Source organism: Lissotriton vulgaris, chromosome 11 (genome assembly GCF_964263255.1).
Source record: "Lissotriton vulgaris chromosome 11, aLisVul1.2, whole genome shotgun sequence".
Classification (NCBI taxonomy): domain Eukaryota; kingdom Metazoa; phylum Chordata; class Amphibia; order Caudata; family Salamandridae; genus Lissotriton; species Lissotriton vulgaris.
In genome coordinates, this window is record NC_141699.1 from 247,998,193 (window position 1) to 248,017,528 (window position 19,336).

Here is a 19,336-nt window from a genome sequence, read left to right on the forward strand (position 1 = left end):
GAGAGAGTGGTGCTATTCGCACTTTGAGATCCCCTTTGTCTTGGCAAAGGCTGTTTCAGGTTATTTCTGTTCTCCCGGTTGTGTGCACTGACCGAGTGGAAGCGTGTTTGTTTGCCACGTTGATGGTGTGGATGTTTTTTGGAGCTTTTCGTGTGTCTGAATTGCTTGGCAACAGGTACTCTCCTGGTCTTCTGTGGGGGGATGTTCAAATCACGGAGCGGGGGGTCCACATCTGGCTCTCACACTCCAAAACGGATCAGAGGAGTTTGGGTAAGGGTGTCTGGTTGGAGTCGGTTTCAACTCCGGAAACGTGCCCTTTGAAATGGGCTGTTTGTTGGAGGAAACTGTCGGGTGGGCCTTTGGAGCTTCAAGTTTTTCGCCATGCTAATGGTTCTGGTGTGACAAATTATCAACTGCGCATGGTGCTGCGTAAAGCGCTGCGGCATATTGGTTTGGATGGGTCTTCATACGGTACTCACTCTTTTCGAATTGGGGCGGCCACGGAAGCCTTCAACAGGGGCTGGTCGAGGGAGGACATCATGGGTCTGGGGCGCTGGACTTCGAATTGTTTTCGGCGCTATGTTCGTAATGAGGCTGCTGGTGCGCTGGCGTCTTCATCTGTTTCGCCTGTCTGATTCTGTTTTCTTTTACAGGTTCTGTGGCTGGTCCTCGGGCGGCTTACGTTACAATTTGGATCGTGGGCCATTCCTTCATTAAGAGAGCTCAAGTTCAGGCTCGCCAGAGTTATTTTGGTTCATCATTGGGGTTCAATGATCACTTGTTTAATGTGGTTTGGAAGGGAAAGGGGGGTATGTTATGGAAAGAACTTATCCCTGCCTTGAATTCTTGGTTGGTGGGGGGAGTTTGCCCGGATGTTCTTGTTCTTCATTTGGGTGAGAATGACATGGGTTCTGTTAAAGGGGTTGTCCTGCTTCGGGCGATTAAAAAGGACTTGGCCTTATTACACAGCCAGTGGTCGGGTTGTCATGTTATTTGGACGGAAATGGTACCGCGGAGGGTTTGGAGGTATGCGGTGAAACCGAAGGCGGTGGACAAATCCCGGAGGAAGGTGAATCTGGAGGTTTCTCGTTTTTGTAGGGACCTGGGTTTCGGTCGCATCGCCCATAGTGACATTAGATACGATGCGGTGGAATTTTTTCGGGGGGACGGCGTACATCTGTCCCGTATGGGTATGGACCTATATCTTCTGGAGTTGCGGGAGGTTCTATCTCGCTGTTTGACGGTGCAACAGTTGGTTGGTGAGTAAGTGGTAGTTGGTGTTGTAGTTTGGTTTTTCCCTCCTTTTTTCTTAATTGGTCCCCCTTGTACCCCCCCCCCCTGTTTTAGGTCGGTGGGGGGGCAGAAAGGTGGGGCTCTCTCCGTATCAGTCTTTCACCCCACGGCTTTCTGGATGGCGGTTTTGCTATGTGATCGTCAGTTTTGGGCCAAGTTGGACCCGTTAGTTGTAGCGGTTCTTGTTTGGGGATTGTTCAGACTGATTGAGGTGGGGTTCGGAGAATATGGCTCGGGGGATATGTTCAGTTGGTTTATAGTCAGAGATGTAAGATTTTATATTTATTAGGTGATGTTATAATGTTATAATGTTATTGGGGTTTGTATGGTTTTGTGTTGGGTATGTACGGGTGGGGGTGGGTGTGATGGAGGGTGTGGGGTGGGGGCGGGGTTTGGGGTTTGAAATAAAACGAACAAAAACTTGGGTTGTGGTTTAGATTGTGAGGCGGTTGCCGAGTTTGTGTATTTTGTAAATGTGCACCTGTTCCAATAAAGCGGCCTTTTTCACACTTGAAGGGTTTTTGAGTCTGCTCACTCTCCCCCCACCCCTCTCTCCCAAGGGGGGCTTGGGGGAGGGCAGCCGACCCCCGGGAGGTCTCCTCCCCCGGGCGGTTTGGGAGATCCGGGTGGGGATATTTCTTCTAGCAGGTTCTTTTTGGGCGTTTTTGGGCTGGTTTTAGTTGTATTGTGCGCTCCCCTATAAATGGGCGGGGCTCCTCGCTCCGGGCACCATTTTAAGCTTGGTGACCTGGTGGCCGGTTGAGCTTAGAAATTTTTTGTCCCTCACTCCCTCCCCCTTTTTAGGGGTTTTTTCTATTATTTATTTATTTGTTTGGCTGCGGTTTGAAACATGTGTTCATGGGGTTTTACGTTGTTCTTTTGTCGCTTTGGACAGGTGCGTGGCGGTTTTGCTATGTGATCGTCAGTTTTGGGCCAAGTTGGACCCGTTAGTTGTAGCGGTTCTTGTTTGGGGATTGTTCAGACTGATTGAGGTGGGGTTCGGAGAATATGGCTCGGGGGATATGTTCAGTTGGTTTATAGTCAGAGATGTAAGATTTTATATTTATTAGGTGATGTTATAATGTTATAATGTTATTGGGGTTTGTATGGTTTTGTGTTGGGTATGTACGGGTGGGGGTGGGTGTGATGGAGGGTGTGGGGTGGGGGCGGGGTTTGGGGTTTGAAATAAAACGAACAAAAACTTGGGTTGTGGTTTAGATTGTGAGGCGGTTGCCGAGTTTGTGTATTTTGTAAATGTGCACCTGTTCCAATAAAGCGGCCTTTTTCACACTTGAAGGGTTTTTGAGTCTGCTCACTCTCCCCCCACCCCTCTCTCCCAAACCATGCCTCCGTTGATCATTCTGTAGTCTAGCAAGTACGAGTAGTGGCTAGTCCAAACATCAGCAGTTTTCACATGTTTGGATATGGAATCTGTCCTTTTTTCTAGCCCAGTAGGAAGTTTCATTTTTAACTTAGCTTTACTGTCTTTGTCTGTCTTTGTTTACTTTAACTATCATTCGTTGATCATTAAGGCAGCTCTAGAACAAAGTCTGCTCTCTTCTTATGTTTAATGTTTTAAGTAAATACTGAAAAAGGAAAGAATTTCCAGCTCTAGGGGATTTTCCTATTTTTTGTACTGACCTGGATATTTAAAACACTGGTCATTTCAGTACAAAAACTTGCCAGGTGGCAAAAATATTTTCAAAAACAGTTATTGATGCGCACCTGCACGTGTGCAGTGAAAATTGCAAAAGTCGTGCCCCTTTACATGGAGAACTGGACACTTATACACCTGTCCAAGGAATGCTGTCCCCCAGCACTAGCCTGCTACTTTTTTTTTTATACATTAGAAATTAGTTAGAGGGGTCCGGCCTGCTACTGACAACAAAAAACGAAGCTGGGATGTGGCATGAGCCGGAAGGACTAAAGACTTTCTTTTCAACAAGGAAGCATTTTCTTGCTAGAAGCACAGTCAGAAAGCGTGGAGAGGGCTTGTCTTTTTAAAGGAAAGTGTAACAGCTCGGGTTCCAGGTCGAAGATGAGTTCTCCCTCCATCTTATGTGAATAAAATTCAAAGATATATGGTTCCCAGCCAGCCTTGAAGACAGAAGTCTACTCAATCGACCACAGCCACCCTAGAATGGGGTTGACTACTACACAGCACTGGAGCCGGGCAAATGCTGACCAGCACACCCGCACACTGCCCATTTACAAACACGAGGCGTGAGCTGTCCTCTCGCCACATGGCAGCCAGACAAAGGATGAGGGGAGGGATTGACATCATGACAAACTGAGGGGCACAGACGGATGAGAGATTGACAGCCTGGCCTGCAGATGGGGCGCCTCGCAGTGCTAATAAGCACGTTTGGAGTAAAGCTTTGGGAGCTGACGCTGTCTTTCCCACTGACCCACTGAGGCTACCTCCTTCCCTGCTCCTCATACACTCCACACAATAAATAGTGGCCTAACTGACCACCCGACAGCACTTGAAGGCCATTCAAGTGGTATGAAGCACTATATAAATATTATTGCATAATACAATTCTGCTCACAGATAAGGCCCCCTTATGCATACCATCTTCCACGTGGTATTCACACTTTCAAGTGTTCCCCATCTGTATTCGACATGCATGTCTTGAAAGAAGCACTCATTGCACATGATTATTTTTGCATTTAGCTTTTACAGGTGCATTTATTCAAATTATTTCGAATCCTTTACTGCGTTACTATCTTAAAAACGACTTCGGGGTAATGTCCTGTGACCTGCATCAGCATCTCTACCACATACAAGTCATTTTTACTGTGCACAAGGAGGACTGGCGCACTGGTGAATGACACCCGTGCATACACTTATCGCAAAACAAATTGTATTTTGCTGACAGATGTCATACTGAAAAATAGTTCACATTGTCTCTCTCTCTCTTCTTTCTTGAGAATAAAATTGATAAGGCAGAACACTGCTGGCTTGCAGGCCTCATTTTCTGGCATTCCAAACGACATTACCTTCCACAGAGGAACAGGGTGTCTAATGGCTTTCTGCAGACAGTTTCTTTAAGCATTAACCCATTGGATGCTGGTGGTGACCAAGGCACAGGACTCTGACACCAGCGTAGTTTGGTGTGAAATGGTACATCTTCTGCCATTTAAGTGTGGGTGCATCCCTGAGCATATCTTGGAATGAGGCGCAGTGCTTAATTGGAACAGGTGGTGCTCACCATACTTTTTTCAGAACGGGCGGGTATTAAAGAGGCATGGGGGCATAACAACCATACATTATTGGCATTCAGCACTCCTGTCTTTGATAGTGCTGCCTGTGGGCACCAGCACTTATTGCTTTACAAATGAAGCCCTGAACAAGGGTGCCCCAATGGGATGCTGGGTTAAATGCTGAAGAAATTCCGAGAGAGAGAGAGAAAAAAAAATAATAATAACAGAGCAGATGTTGTTTAGGACCCCGACACCCACCCACCGACCACGCACGCAACCTGGGAATCATCCTCGACTCAACGCTCTCAATGACCAAGCAAGTCAACGCCGTCTCCTCCTCCTGCTTCAACACCCTCCGCATGCTCCGCAAGATCTACAGATAGATCCCGACAGATACAAGAAAGACAGGCACCCAGGCCCTCGTCAGCAGCAGACTCGACTACGGAAACGCCCTCTACGCGGGAGCCCCGACCAAGCTCATCAAACGACTACAACGAATCCAAAAAGCCTTGGTGCGACTGATCCTCGTCATATCACGCCACGGCCACATCAGCCCCACCTGAGAAACCTGCACTGGCTCCCCGTCAACAAGAGGATATCCTTCAAGCTCCTCACCCACACACACAAGGCACTCCACAAGACCGGCCCAGCCTACCTCAACAGACGGCTCTCCTTCTGCATCCCCAACTGCCAGCTATGCTCCGCCGACCTCTCACTCGCCACCGTCCCGCGCATCCGAAGAACCACCACTGGTGGGAGATCCTTCTCCCACCTCGCCGCCAAGACATGGAACGCCCTCCCACTGAGCCTATGACAGACCCAAGATCTGCTGACCCTTCAGGAGGATACTCAAGACCTGGCTGTTCGATCAGTAGCACCCCCCCCCCCCCCACCAGCGCCTTGAGACCCTCGCGGGTATGTAGTGCGCTTTACAAATGATTGATTGATTGATAGAACAACTGACCCCCTAGGAACCTGAGGTCCTTGATGCCAGGTCCTGCAGAACATCATGTGTTAAGTGGGCAAATAACTTTGCCCCTCACTCTGAATGGCACAGAAAATGAACTGGGATTTCCCCACCCTTGGAGTTACTCGTGCCAGGGTATATCAGTAACTCCAGGATGGTGCAAAATCCAGGCCGTTACAAGTAGAAAGCTGAGGGTCCCTTTACAAATGAGGAATTACCAACGCTATCCGTAACTCCGAACCCAATTCCACCTGTGTTTTGTCATTTTCCCCAGCATTTTCACACCAATATTTCACCTTAGTATGGCAATATTTCTGCAGATCTCATAATTCCAGTGGGGCCGGTAACTGCGGTCAGCACTAACATCTGAATGAAGAGGCCACTCGTAATGAGGGCCTTAATCTCCCTGTGTCTAAAATTGTAATTAGGCGAAATTTAAAGAACCTGTAAATATGTGAAGTGCACTGTGATTGCGCAATCCAAATTTAATTCCTGACATAATGTGTATTTGTAAAAGTCATGTTAATCCGTGGGCATCCTGATGCTAAACAATATGTGTTTATCTTCAACCAACTCTATGGTTCTGATTGTATCGACCTGGGAAGGATGAAAGGCGGAATGGACTCACCAGGATTAGAAACTGTGACTATGAGGTCTAAACACAGATCCTTGTGGTTAATGCATTAGACTGCTGCACCGCCAGACCCGGATGTAGTCTCACAACAGCGTAACCGTTAATATCCTTATATACACGGAGGCTCTGCATGCAGGATTTATGCTGTTTTCTATTCAAGTCAAGTCAATAAGTCTTTATTTCGAATTTTCATCATAAAAGACATGCTATACAAAAATCCTACATTACATCCAATTCATACGTAGAAAAATTAGTATCGCAGTATAATAAAAATATAAATAGATAGAAGTGCTAAAAATCAAGATTAAAAAGGTTTTAAATGGCAAAATGGCAAAAGGCTTAGACATCACGATAATAATTAAAAAGAAAGACTAAAAAGGGTATACTCCAACCAGACCCAAGCCCCACAGGGGTTACCTCCAACACCAAAGCTATTCTATTCGTAAACGTTAGAAACGAAGGCATCCGCCACACCACAAGGGGTTAATCCATGCAGTGAGATACAGCCTTATTTATTAGGACTTGTGAGAATGCCTGAATTTGTTTTCATTCTGCAACGCGACAAAAATAGTACATTCCCTGTAAGGCAGTACGTTCTCCTATGAAGCTGTGAAACGGCTGTGACACGACCTTCGACCTTTGCCCTCCGACTGTGTGATTATACTACTGGAGCTGAGATACAAAATAGCACGTTTTACTGGACCACATCTATTTTATGGGCATTGTATAAATACGAGCTGTCCTGTGCATCCATCGTTCGTGGCTCTATAAAATGTCATGCAATCATCAGCCTGTCTGATGCGCATCATAGACAGATCATATACTTAGAAGAATGATGCTCCGGCGCTCCAGACTGAGATGTTAAATGCGAGGCTCCTTCAATTTAAAAGACACACAAGTCCTTAATTGAAACGGCTGCCTCGCAGCATCGGCGGCACCAGCGCATTCCACATTAACAAGTCATTAACTTCCTAGCGGGATGTCCCTTTTGTAAAGGCCCCCCGCGGCTCCCAGCATCCCCGGCTGTCAACACGTTTGATAAATTACACCAGCAGTTGTATTTCAAGTTTCTACCGGTGCTCTGGGCAACCTGGCGAAACCTCTCAGTAGCCACCGAGTGGCTGTGAGAAACAATAGCGGCATGGAGGTGCACGCGCGGGTGTGGACTCTGTAGACGTGGGGTACACAAAGGAACTCCTGAAACCGCACCGAGGAAACGGCAGAGGCAGCCTGGCGTATAATAGCCGCGGAACACGCCTGCACGCTGTCATTTAAATGCAAAATGGCTAAAAGCACTGCAAATGGGCAGAGTTGATGCGGCAAGGTAAGGCAAAGGCAGCAGAAGCATCATTTCTGATAATGGGCAATAAAAGCTCGAACACAAGGCTGCCATAAGGCGATCTAATTCAGCGGCTTTAGGGCGCCACCTGGTGGTGGCATCAATTTACTTAGAAAAAACTGTGGAAATTGTAGTTTTTTCAGTCTATAGGAAGCGCTCCAGCAGAAACAAATTCTATTTGACCTAAAGCACTGAATATCATTTCCCTGTTCCTAGCAGTCACCTGGGCACCAGCAGCAAGGAGGCGGCGCAGTAACTCCAAAAGCTTCAAATTTGGACCCATTGTTCAGAGAGCTGGTCATGCAAAAGGTAATACAATCCTCAGTCACCCAGCAGAGCCACGGAATGCTGTGGGTTGTTTAAACAAATTATAGCAAAAAAAGTATTGCAGCAGAAAATAGCATAGCAGGTTGTGGTGCCAGAATGCTTAATTAAAACTAACATATAAAACAACTTACTTGAAATATGCTCAACTAAAAGAACATAACATGTATTTGAAAAGCGCACGTTCACCCAGAAGGGTATCTTGGAGCTGAATAAAGCATAGCTCACAAATCACCGATAGGTCTCAAGGCGCTTGCAGACAATTCCACGTCCTTTGTTCTATCTCATATCATTTAGAGAACAGCCATGTTTTTAGTTCTCTACGAAAGCGTAGGTGGTCTGGGAAAGGCGTGAGATGGGACGGGAGCTTATTAGAAAAGTGGGGGGCAAGATAAGAAAAGGAGTGAATAATAGATGTTTATTTTTACCCAACTCAATGGTACTTATTTTATCGACCTCAGGAGAACCTGTGACCAGGAGGTCAAACACAATACCTTACAATGAAGCATTAATCCACTCAGTGCTTAATAAGTGCCTGGGCTCTCATGAGGGGCCACTGCAGCTTGCACCACACATTGCTCTTGCCACAATGCCAATGATAGCAACAACACACCTATTACACTCCAGCAAGTGGAGCAATTTGGACTATTCAAGGCCCCCAAATCTATAAGAATGGCTTGGGCGGCAGGTAGTAAACATTGTTAATGTATATTGAATTCATAATTGACTGTTATTGTGGTCATCTCAGACAGCACCACCTTGAGGCAAACTGTCACAAGCGCTGGTGTTGACAATTAAGTGCAGGTGCCAAAGCACTCAAATTAAGCACTGACTCCACTACGCCACCAGAGCCGGCGTCCACCAGACCCGGCATAAAATTAACATAGATAGCTAATAAGAAGTGGAAGATACTATAAAGGTATGCATTTAGACATGTACTTACTGTACTAACTGCATTGTTTAATATGCTTCCCACTTTGTTTTCTTTCCATCCTCTGTGCCTTGATGCCTCCGGGTTAAGTTGCGTTTTCACAAATCGCGAATTCATTCATTCATTCATTCACTTTTATGTGCACTATATTAAGAGACACGATTAAAGTATTCTGTTGATAATGTTTTTGCAGGATTGCATGATATTCACCAATAACAACATCTTTTTCTATACACACATCTGCATAATGTAGACAGTTTGAACCTTTGAAATCTTAATTCGCATGGCACTCCTTGCTATACAGATCATTTGAAAGCTGGATACAAATGGGGTCAAACCTGAATGTTAGTTCATGCGAGATGCAACAACTCCAAGAGACACTCAGATTCAAGGTGGTTTATAAAAAGGTCAAAAGCTTTAGCTTATCCCCACTGTGGGGAACACTCCGAGGAAGGCTGGGAGTTAGGATGCGTGTGCTAAACAGGGCAAAGCAATCCTGGCAAAATCCTTCAAACCTGCACCACAACATACTGGGCAAGCATGTGAGTCCAACTATCTCTAGATGGACAAATCAAGACTCAAGAGATGTTTTCTCCCCAAGTTCATTTTAGAAAAATATAGGCCAAGCTGTGCTTTTTATAGCTCAATTGTTTTTTCTATTGGCCATAGAGTTTACAGGTAGTTCACAAGAGGAACTAATGATATATTCCAACACTAGGAGGATGCTCAGTCTGCTAATCCCACGCCTACAACACCATCTTTATTTGTGGTGTAAAGATATAGGGCCTTATTATGAGTTTGCCAGTGAGAGAGTGGGACCGCCTGCTCCTGCACCACCAACTCCTTGTGTGAACTGCCCGCCAGATCAGGAGTCTTCTCCTGTCTGGTGGACTGTTTATTGGCATTCCCACTGCGGTGCCTATGAAACAGGCACTGCAACGGGAACATCAAAATCAGTACCTGCAGGGCGTGGACTGCTGCAGTCCAAGCTGTGCATGTACTGGTTTACATGCGCACAGGAGGGTACATGTTGAGCCTCCCTGTGTGCATCCACATGGCATGAGGCACCAGGGGCCTTGTGGGGCCCCGTTTGTTTCACTATTTTGTATGTGTTACTGTTTATTATTTAATCCTCAAAGTAAATGTATGAAGCTGAACAGTTCATCTAGGGTGCAAGTAATATTCCAAAATGATTGAAATCCATTAGAGTTCACAGGCGCTTTCCGTTTTCAACTAGGATTGGGGCCAGCCTTTAATGATAGATTTGTAGGTTCTGCGAAGGTACCACCTACCTCTATCATTTAATGGTGAACACTTTTGCCTTTATCATGGGTCACATTTAAAATGTCATATTTTCAGAGTGTTTGTGCCCAACTAAATGTGGATGCGGTCCTTTAGGTGCTGCAGAATTGTCACTGGCCCTTCTGGGCCAACAGGTTCTTAGAAGGTGTTTCCTAAAGCGCTCAGATGTTTCCCAGTTTTGGAGCGGGGTTGGGGTGCTCCTAACGGATATGCTGATGTCATTCCAGATCGTTGAAGTACAGATCGAGAAGGCCTGCTGCCTAGTTTTGTTTGAATTTTGCACTTACTCGTCCTCAGTCTGATTGCATTATCACTGCCTGTTGATCTGCAGAGACCCACTGGAGAAGGTGAGCATGTTAGGGAGGCAGGGCTGCAGGTCGTGATGACTCTGTAGACGATGCACCAGGTACATATCACCTCAACATCATGCCTGCGTGGAGATGGCTCACTCCACATTGGCTTCAACCATGTATGGCGCATTAACCGCTGCTCACAGGCTTCAGCCATGGGCACCGGGGCTCAGGTACTGGGAATGCACCTGTAGGGATTTATTTCCGCAATGGGGTGAAGATGAGGCTATAGTGATAAGAATATTATAGAACACATTAAAAGGCTGCATCATTAAATAACGCGGATATAAGTAAACTGTTGTGTATCCATAGTGATGTCATCAATGATTTCATTGAGGTGCTATGTGATGCAACCAGTGATGTCATTGATTAAATAATTTGTAATGGCCTCTTATGGGGGTCAAATGTGAGGTCATGAATAGTGTATGGGGAGGGTGAGTTATAAATACTTTGATAATTATAGAAGTTCATTGTTGAAGTAAAAACCATAAAGTCTCTTCAGCTGAAGTTGTTTTAAAAACCGTTCAATATATTTTTGAAATAATAGTTGTTTCCTATACCTCTCCTTCTACAGACTATCTATCCACCTCTCTATCTCTTTAGCTCTCTAGTTCTCTATCTCTCTATCTATCTCTCTATCTATCTATCTATCTATCTATCTATCGATCTATCGATCTATCTATCTATCTATCTATCTATCTATCTATCTATCTATCTATCTATAGATAGACAGAAAGATAGATATGGAGAGTGTGAGAGGGAGAGAAAAGTAGAGACAGAGAGCATGAGAATGAGAGAAGATGCATAACAGGTCACTATGTAATAGGGTTCTGCATTGCTATAATGGGGGTCTGGTGACATCATACACCATGAGGCTGAAGCTGAGGGGTTTGATGGTGTTACCAGAATCATGTGATGGCAGTATAGGAACAAAAAAAAGATATGGGGTGCAAGAGGAATTGAATCCGTCTGTCACACATCGTCCCTTTATATGAATGTAACCTAAAAATTGTGATTGTGTGAAGTTCCGGACAGGAATAGGATAACAGGTTTGGTAGTGAAGTGCTATTCACTTCAACCTTTGTCAGGGAAAATGGGGTATCCTTTTCAGGACGTACAGACCAAGATTGCTTGCTTTATCATTGAGGAGTGCTCCACAGTGGGAGGCAGGTGCAGTATCCAACGGGATCCTTAACAGAGCACTTTGATAGAGATATTCTTCTTACTCCTTGTAGCCCACATGGACCAAAGGGCATGCCCCTTTTCCGTTACAGACGTGGGAAACTCATAGATTGGGGTGGAGTATAAATTGCATATGGATAATCCAGAGGATATGCTTTATTGGTTATAGATTAAGTCCATGTCAAGATTAACAAGCACTGGCATAGCCAATAGGTCTCGCCTTTGGGACCTTATGTTTTGTTATCCAGCACAATACCCTTGGTGCAACAACATCAAGTGTGCATGGCTAAACACTTATAAAGTCCCAAAGGCGAGACCTATTGGCTATGCCAATGCTTGTTGGTTAGACCGCCCGTGGATACTTCATTCTTCTTACCCCAGACATAGCAATGAAAACAGAGCCAGCTTTAAACACTAGTTTGTTGCATTTGTTTACAACTTAGTGGTAACTAGAAAAATTGCAGCAGAAAAGTGAAAGATACAACATGGATCTTGAGATACTACTATAAACAAGCAATGGCAAAGCACATCGGTCTTGTTTGCATGTAAAGGGGAGACCGGTTTGCATTGCCAACGCTGGTTATAATCAATGGCAGCAGCAAAGTGCCTGAAACTCATCTAGTGATCCTGACCATAACTGTTTACCCATCTTTGTAGCCCCCACGCTTTGTAAGCAAGACTCATTTGTCTGCGCACCTCAAGAATGACAAACAAAAAACAGTCACTGGGATCAGAGTCCTCTGCAGCCTTTGGCACCCACAAAATCAGACTTCTGCTCAGGGTCATGTTTGGCTTTGTATCCTAGGGAAGAGATCCAAATTCTTGGCAGACAACAAAAGCAGTAATCACTCTGGGCTCATTCCAAAATATTCTGTGCAGCGTGGTCAACTACATTTAAAGCAGGGATTAACATATTCAAAGACACTATCAATAACTTTGCACCAGATACTATCCCCTATGTAGGTGGAGTGAATGCCTCGGAGTCAGAGGACTATGCCAGACAGGGGAAGTGGTTGGACAACCACAGCGACCAGTAAAGAGTTGGCTAAATTTCTTTTACTTGGCCATAGCCAAATTACAATATTAATGTTAAAATCCATAACCATACTATTTCAACAACAGCTAGAAATAATTAGCTTGAAATCTGACTCTGCATACTGATTTCTATAAATATGAAAATAAAGTATAAACATATAAGATATATACTATATGGAAATATATTTAGCAAAGTCCCATGTGGAAATCAATCAATGCTCCCCAGGGTAACCAATTACTTTGGAACATTTCTTTCAGTGTCCTCTGTCACCCTGAAGGCACACACCACTACAGTCCTGTGTGAATGGCCTCAGAGAGTTTGTTGGGCGAGGCTGTGTGAAATGGAACCAGTAAAGCAGGATTGCAGCAAACTTGCACTAGGCCTATACTTTGATTTTGATAGTAGATTGAGCAAAACAGACAATCTGCCACTCAAAGGCTTGCTCTCACTCAAGTCCAGCACTGTTAATCGAGGAGCACTGACAAGGGGGATGCCCGGCATCTTAACACCCAGATCTTTTGACTGGGTGTGAGTGTTTGATTCAGATGCTCCGTCCATCACCACCCCCTTTTGTACGGCATCTTAACACTAGCATAAGAGCATGCTTCCTAAATTAAAGACGGTCAAGAAGTAAAAAAATTCAAAGAAAATTCCATACCAAAGTCACATCACTTAGAATGATAAACGGAAAGATATGTTTCAGATCTGTAAATGATACTTGAATACGGTCTGAACAGTTGTGCCCGTGTATGCGATTCCCCTGCAGATTGGACCTAACTCAAAGGCAAACCAAGTAAGTCACTGCGACCCTCTGCTAGGGTAGGCCTAAAAATAAACTCGCACCTACGACACTCATTTGTCCAAACTGCAGGGGAGGCACGAACAGTGATGGCATTTGTTTCAACCAATCTCAAGGGAGATTAAGAGATTGGTGACTTTCAGGTATTTACAAATTTAACGTGCTAAATTGGTTCAAAGGGGAATTCTTATTAGCGGTAAAAGAATTGCCGATTGAAAAGGGGATTCACATATATACAAGTGTCAGAAAAGGCAACATGACATAAATACATAACCCTCAAGTAAAAAAAAATATCTGTGTACCATTCGCATATGAAAAAAATTCTAAGACCGAAGAACTAACTTAAAACCGGAGACTCCATGAGGTTAGCCAGCGTGAAGATGTACAGATTAAAAATAGTAGGGTAGAGCACTGCAGAACCCCAGAGTTAAGGGATTTTGCAGCACAGAATCAATTAAGTGAACCAGCCTGCATAAGGCTCGGAGAAAAGAAAAAAAACACAAGACCAGCTGAGTACAGATCCCTCCCTTTACACCGACATCACCAAGTCAATTCGAAAGAATGGCAGGGGGCACCTGTCAAAGGCCGCAGGCAGCTCAAGAATATTTAAAGACGCAATTTTGTTCCCAGGATCCAATAGGACACGGATATTCATGAGAACAGTTCCTGCGCTCGTATTCTGTTGAAATCCTGATTAAGGAACAACTGCCTATACTGAACTGTGGGATGCAGGGCACTTTCACTCACTCCCCAATCAAATAAATTCTGGTCAAACATTAAAAAGATAAATAGGGAGGGGGCCAGGAACACAATCAAATCTAGAGACAGGAACAATATTTCTTATGGGTATTGAGGGTGCAGGTGCTAACCAGACACAATGTATGGCAACCAGAGTTCGGTGGTGTCAATGACGGCATAGCACAACCTTCAACAATCCTAGAATGAAGTAATATGCACTGCTGCCAAGTAGCAGATAGAGATTTTCCCCAAAATATTTTGGCAACTTGGGGAGAGTGGAGGGAGACAACACGGATGCGCAAAATACACATCACTTGGTGCAACATGCATTGCCCATGTTGTAATACAAGCCTAAAACATGAATACGTTGCATAAGTCAAATATATTGGTTAAACCTCTTAACTTTAACAAACATGTTATGCGAAAACAAGAGTTTTTTTTTAGATCCCTATGAAAACCCAGACAAAATGCCAGCTCGTGTCTATAGAGGCAAGTAGTATACTGATCGAATGGACTGCGTTGATTCCTGTATTGTACATGACGAGATTATGCTTGTACAGTCAATGAAACTTGGTTAAAAAAAAAAAAGATATTGAGCAACATTTTGGACAAACGCCAAGTAAACTAAAGGGTGTCCGCACAATAAGGCAATGTCCGGTGTAACTGCTGGAAAAAAAGACGATTGCTGGCAGTCATCATGCTAACACCCAATTAATTCTTGAAACTTCCTTGTTGAGCTCTTACCAAAAATGATTGAACGAAGATCAACACCACAAAAAATAAGAGCAATGAAGCAACCTGGGTAAATAAGCCCACATTTTATGGAGGCTATGCGACACCCTCATCCCATTCCTGGAGCTCCAAATAACCCCCCCACCAACCCACCAGTAATGCTCACCAGTCCCATTAAGTAGTCTGCTAAAGCATGATATGAACTCACTGCAGAATCATCTTAAAGAAAGTTTTGCAAGACACTTATATTTAGATCTGGTGATGGTACAAGATTCAACTTGAGTATCCATACAGTACAAAAAAATATAAATGTCAAGAACCAGTAACAGTAGCAGGTGTACTGCAGCTAGTCACAGCATTGCCCATGGGAGTTTACAGTGTACTTTTTTAGTCTAGCAACCGGGTGGAGATCTAAAGGGGTAACTCATCATAGTAGTGCTCCACACACACCTACAAGCACCTATTTGGCATATGTCCTGAAAAAAGCCGGAGGCATGCATCATGTTCTAAATGTACACAAATGCTGCAATCCAGTCATCCACATTTCACTAAAAAGTACTACGACGCTCACACACATTAACCTAACCCCACATTTTTCAACCACCACCTACCAGTTCCCTTTACGGATGGCTCGGTCCTCTCAACGCTCTTAAGCTTCCCTCAAAGGCTCTCCCTGACAAGGCACCGGCTTTAAACATTCCCCTCCAGAATAGCTGCCCGACAACAATATCGAAATACTCCTCTAGTCTCCTTTTTAACTGGTACCTGAGCGGTGGTGCGGAGGCCTATGCACAGGGCAGCGGTGGTAAGGCTGAGTCTTGACAGCATGACGGCAGAGGAGGCTGCAGGGAGAGCTCTGAAGTCAGAAGAAGGTGCAAGGGAATATATCTGATCTTAGTGACTTGAGAGACCGCCACCTGACCAAGAGACCGGAAGAAGACACCGGGCTCTCGCGCGACTCTGCTCCCCCCCCACCGATTAGAGCTTTTGCCACAGAGTTGTGGAAACAAAAGAAAGACACCATCAGAACAAAATCAAAACCTGTTACTTGAATCTTTGGCGAATGACCTAACATTTTCAGACACGAAAGTAGATGGCTATGTTCTATGCTCACAGAGGACAAGCTGGCTGCAATAGTGTGGACATGCAGCATTTACCTTGCGGGAGCGTGCGCGATAATTTCCAACATGTGGCGCTGCTCGCTCCCGCAAGGGAATCACCAAACGTGCACGAGTTGCCATTTAAGGCAATGCAACGCGTGCACGTTTTTGCCCTGAAAACCGAATTGATTATAAGAGGTCTCTTTCCTATGCAGCACATGTGCACTGTGCAGGCAAGACCTAAAAATGGACAGGTGGACTCATAGAATTTAAGTTATCCATAAGTGCATTATTTATCAATTGCTTGTTGACTGTTTCTTTACCTTTGACCCTGTACAATGCACATCTCACTGTTGGCTAGGTTTTCATTACACATTTAACATATATATGTATACATGGCTAGAAAATATCAGTTTTTGTATGTTTTAATTATAAACCAAAACATCACTTGAACTGATGTTTTTTCAGGGGAATTCCCATATTGTATTTTTGCTTTTTGAATGGTTAACCATAATACTTTTTTAACAAAACATTTCAGTGAATTGTGGGGTTTGAAATGCTAAGCATTATCCCATTGACAAAGAAAGTAATCTCTGTGTATGAGTTGTAGCCATGCACAGCGGGGGGTTGGAGCACAGGCCCTACACTTAGCACTTGTGTGTACAAAACCCACTCAGCATGGCCATCAGCCCTGACAAGCAGTGAGGAATTCAATGCAATACCTCCCTTTCCCCGCAATTATCAATTTGCTGCACTTGCCACATAATTCACCATCTGCCACAAAATTAGCAGATTTTAACCTAAGCATGTTTCTACCTCAAATTGATCAAATGCTGTTTAAAAACCTGCACATGGGGTCAACCCGGCACCTGACACTTTACCAGAATTAACTGATTACCTTTCAGCTGTTAATTGGTCTACTACAAATTTCACAAATATCCTAAAACTGGAAATGTAGATGTTCTACACAGCATAAAATGTACTCTGTGAGCATTACGGTAAATATGTTTATGCCAAGGAAGTTATAAATAGGCTAAGCTTCGTTCACAAATACCTGCCAATTCTGGGAATTGAGTACATAGTTGTAAATCTCAAGGGATTTAAGAACATTTCCTCAATAAAGCCCTATGAAAACAAAGAGTTTTATTCATGATTATATAATGATGTGTTTAACTATTACAAAGGGGTTAGGCATACAGAATCTCGATACCCTGCATCAAAAAACTTTAGCATACACGTTACAACACTGTAACTTATGCCGCAGTAAACTAACCCTCATAAAACAAAGTTTGTCAATAACATAGCAGTGTCTATGCAAGTTTCTACCACTTTCTACACAGCTTTTGATGAACAATATTTCAGAAATGGGGATCTTAAGGACAGCCATGGATGGGCATTAAGTAAAGCAACGTTTGTGGGTGGAAAAGAAAGTCCATGTAAACTATGTGAAAAAAAGCTGTGGACCCGATTCACAAATGGCCTCTGTAAATGTGGCAGAATCTTCGCAATGAGAATCCTCTTTGCGGAGATTCCGCCCCAAGTGCAGAAACTCCCCCCACGACTGTGGGTCCTTCACCACGAGTGCGGACACACTTTGTGAATCAGGCTTAATGAACATTAGCAGGGAAGAGTGTGCCAAGGAGAGCAGTGGCCCCGCATTAAAGTGGGGTTGTGGAGAGTTGGAGGAAGAGGCTTGATGGGCAAGCAAATATACAGTGCATAGGTGCAAACCGCACTGTTTCACTGCAGTGAGGAAGGGGTGTTCCAAGAGAGTGCTACAGCAAGACCATACAAAAATGTGAGTAACAACTACAAAGACAGAGCGCAGAAGGTATTTGCAAATGTCCATGGCTATACAGAGAAGGACACATCCGTTCCCTCAACTTAAACCATGAGGGAATCCACCCTCCCAAGGCAAACCCCATGCAATGACAGCCTGACCAGAAATGTATATATCTGGACAGAGATATCACAGTCTCAGCCGTATTTATTCAGTAAGCAGGAGTTCATAAAAGGATTTGCACCAAACACAACTCATCAATTCCTATTTAAATGGTTCAAAGTCAAATTCCACGTATCGATAGTCTGCTAGACTTCAAGTCACCAACATCCCAATACCTCTCAGTACATCAAAACATTCTGTGAACTCAAGTTTCGCCCTCTAACCCAGCCCCCCAAGCACCTTACCCATTGTAGGGCCATCTAAATTACCTTTTCCTGGAGCTTTAACAGCTCTTAAGAAAAATCCGTACTGTCTGAGATCTCATACATTCATCATTGAGCAACCCTACCTGTGGAAACCCCAACACCTGCCAGAGAGGCAATCTGAGCAACCGGTCCATGTCTTGGTCCCCTGATGCAGACCGCATCCTCAAACCACCAAAGGGTCCATGCCCCAAAGTGGCATTGTGCATGGGCGAAAGGTGGGTAAATGGAAGCAGAGAGGGACTGCCTTAAGCCCCCCGTAAAATTGCAGACTCTTTAACAAATGCTTCAGGGGCCCCCTTTGAGGTCCCCATGACTCTGGTGGGCTGTGTCTAAACTTTGTGAAAGACGCCAAGGGGAACGGAAGTGTACCCACCAACCACGGTCTCAACCTGCCTCAATATAACAAAAGGCACAATTATACCACAACACCTCCTGCAAACAAAAGAAGAGGACCAGAAACAAAAAGCTACCTGCAAACCAAAGTGTGCCCCTAAATATACACCTGACCACACGTAAGTAAGGCACAATTTTACTGTTAACTTCACCAATGACAAAAGCCATTGGGTAAATCAGCAACCCTGCCAGCTGTGGTTTCTGGTTTGCTGGTCTTTTGTTCAGCAACAATGGGAAGCGGCGGTGTTTGCGGTGAGTAGGGCAGGAACAAATATTCTCTACCGCAATGCACATTTAGTGGCCACTGCCCTTTGGCCTTGCCCCCCTTCACCAACCAACATCACAAGAACTCACACGCCTCCTGTCAGGTGCATGAGCACAGATATGATGCCGGGATATGCTCACTGCTGAAACATAGTTTGATGGTCGGCATCTTGCTAAGTGCCTGGCCCTGCATGCCCTCAACGACTGGTAACGCTCCCTATTTTGGGTGAGTGCCTTGGGGCATTCCTGTCCTGACAACACATCTAAATCCACTCCCACAAGAGCCACTTTGGTATGATGACCAGCACTGCAGATGCCAACAGGCTCCTACCCCTGCACCCTAATAACCCATAGGTGCACATTCATGTGGAGGGCCCGTAGATTTCAATGAACTGAATTATATTTGCATCCCTCACTCAGTGGCGTAATAAAATCCCCCACAGCCCCCGTGGTACGGGGTGGCAACCGATATCCAGGGGCCCACTCTGTCACTGGCAGGCCCCTGGCCTGAGAGCTCCAGACCGGGGGCCCCTGCATG

General features: G+C 44.7%; 1 protein-coding gene across 1 annotated transcript in view; it reads right to left on the bottom strand.

Annotated features, from left to right (window-relative positions):
• TTC28 (tetratricopeptide repeat domain 28) overlaps positions 1-19,336 on the bottom strand; it is a 1,842,918-nt gene that overhangs the window by 1,516,288 nt on the left and 307,294 nt on the right. The gene's annotated exons all lie outside the window — the stretch shown is intronic.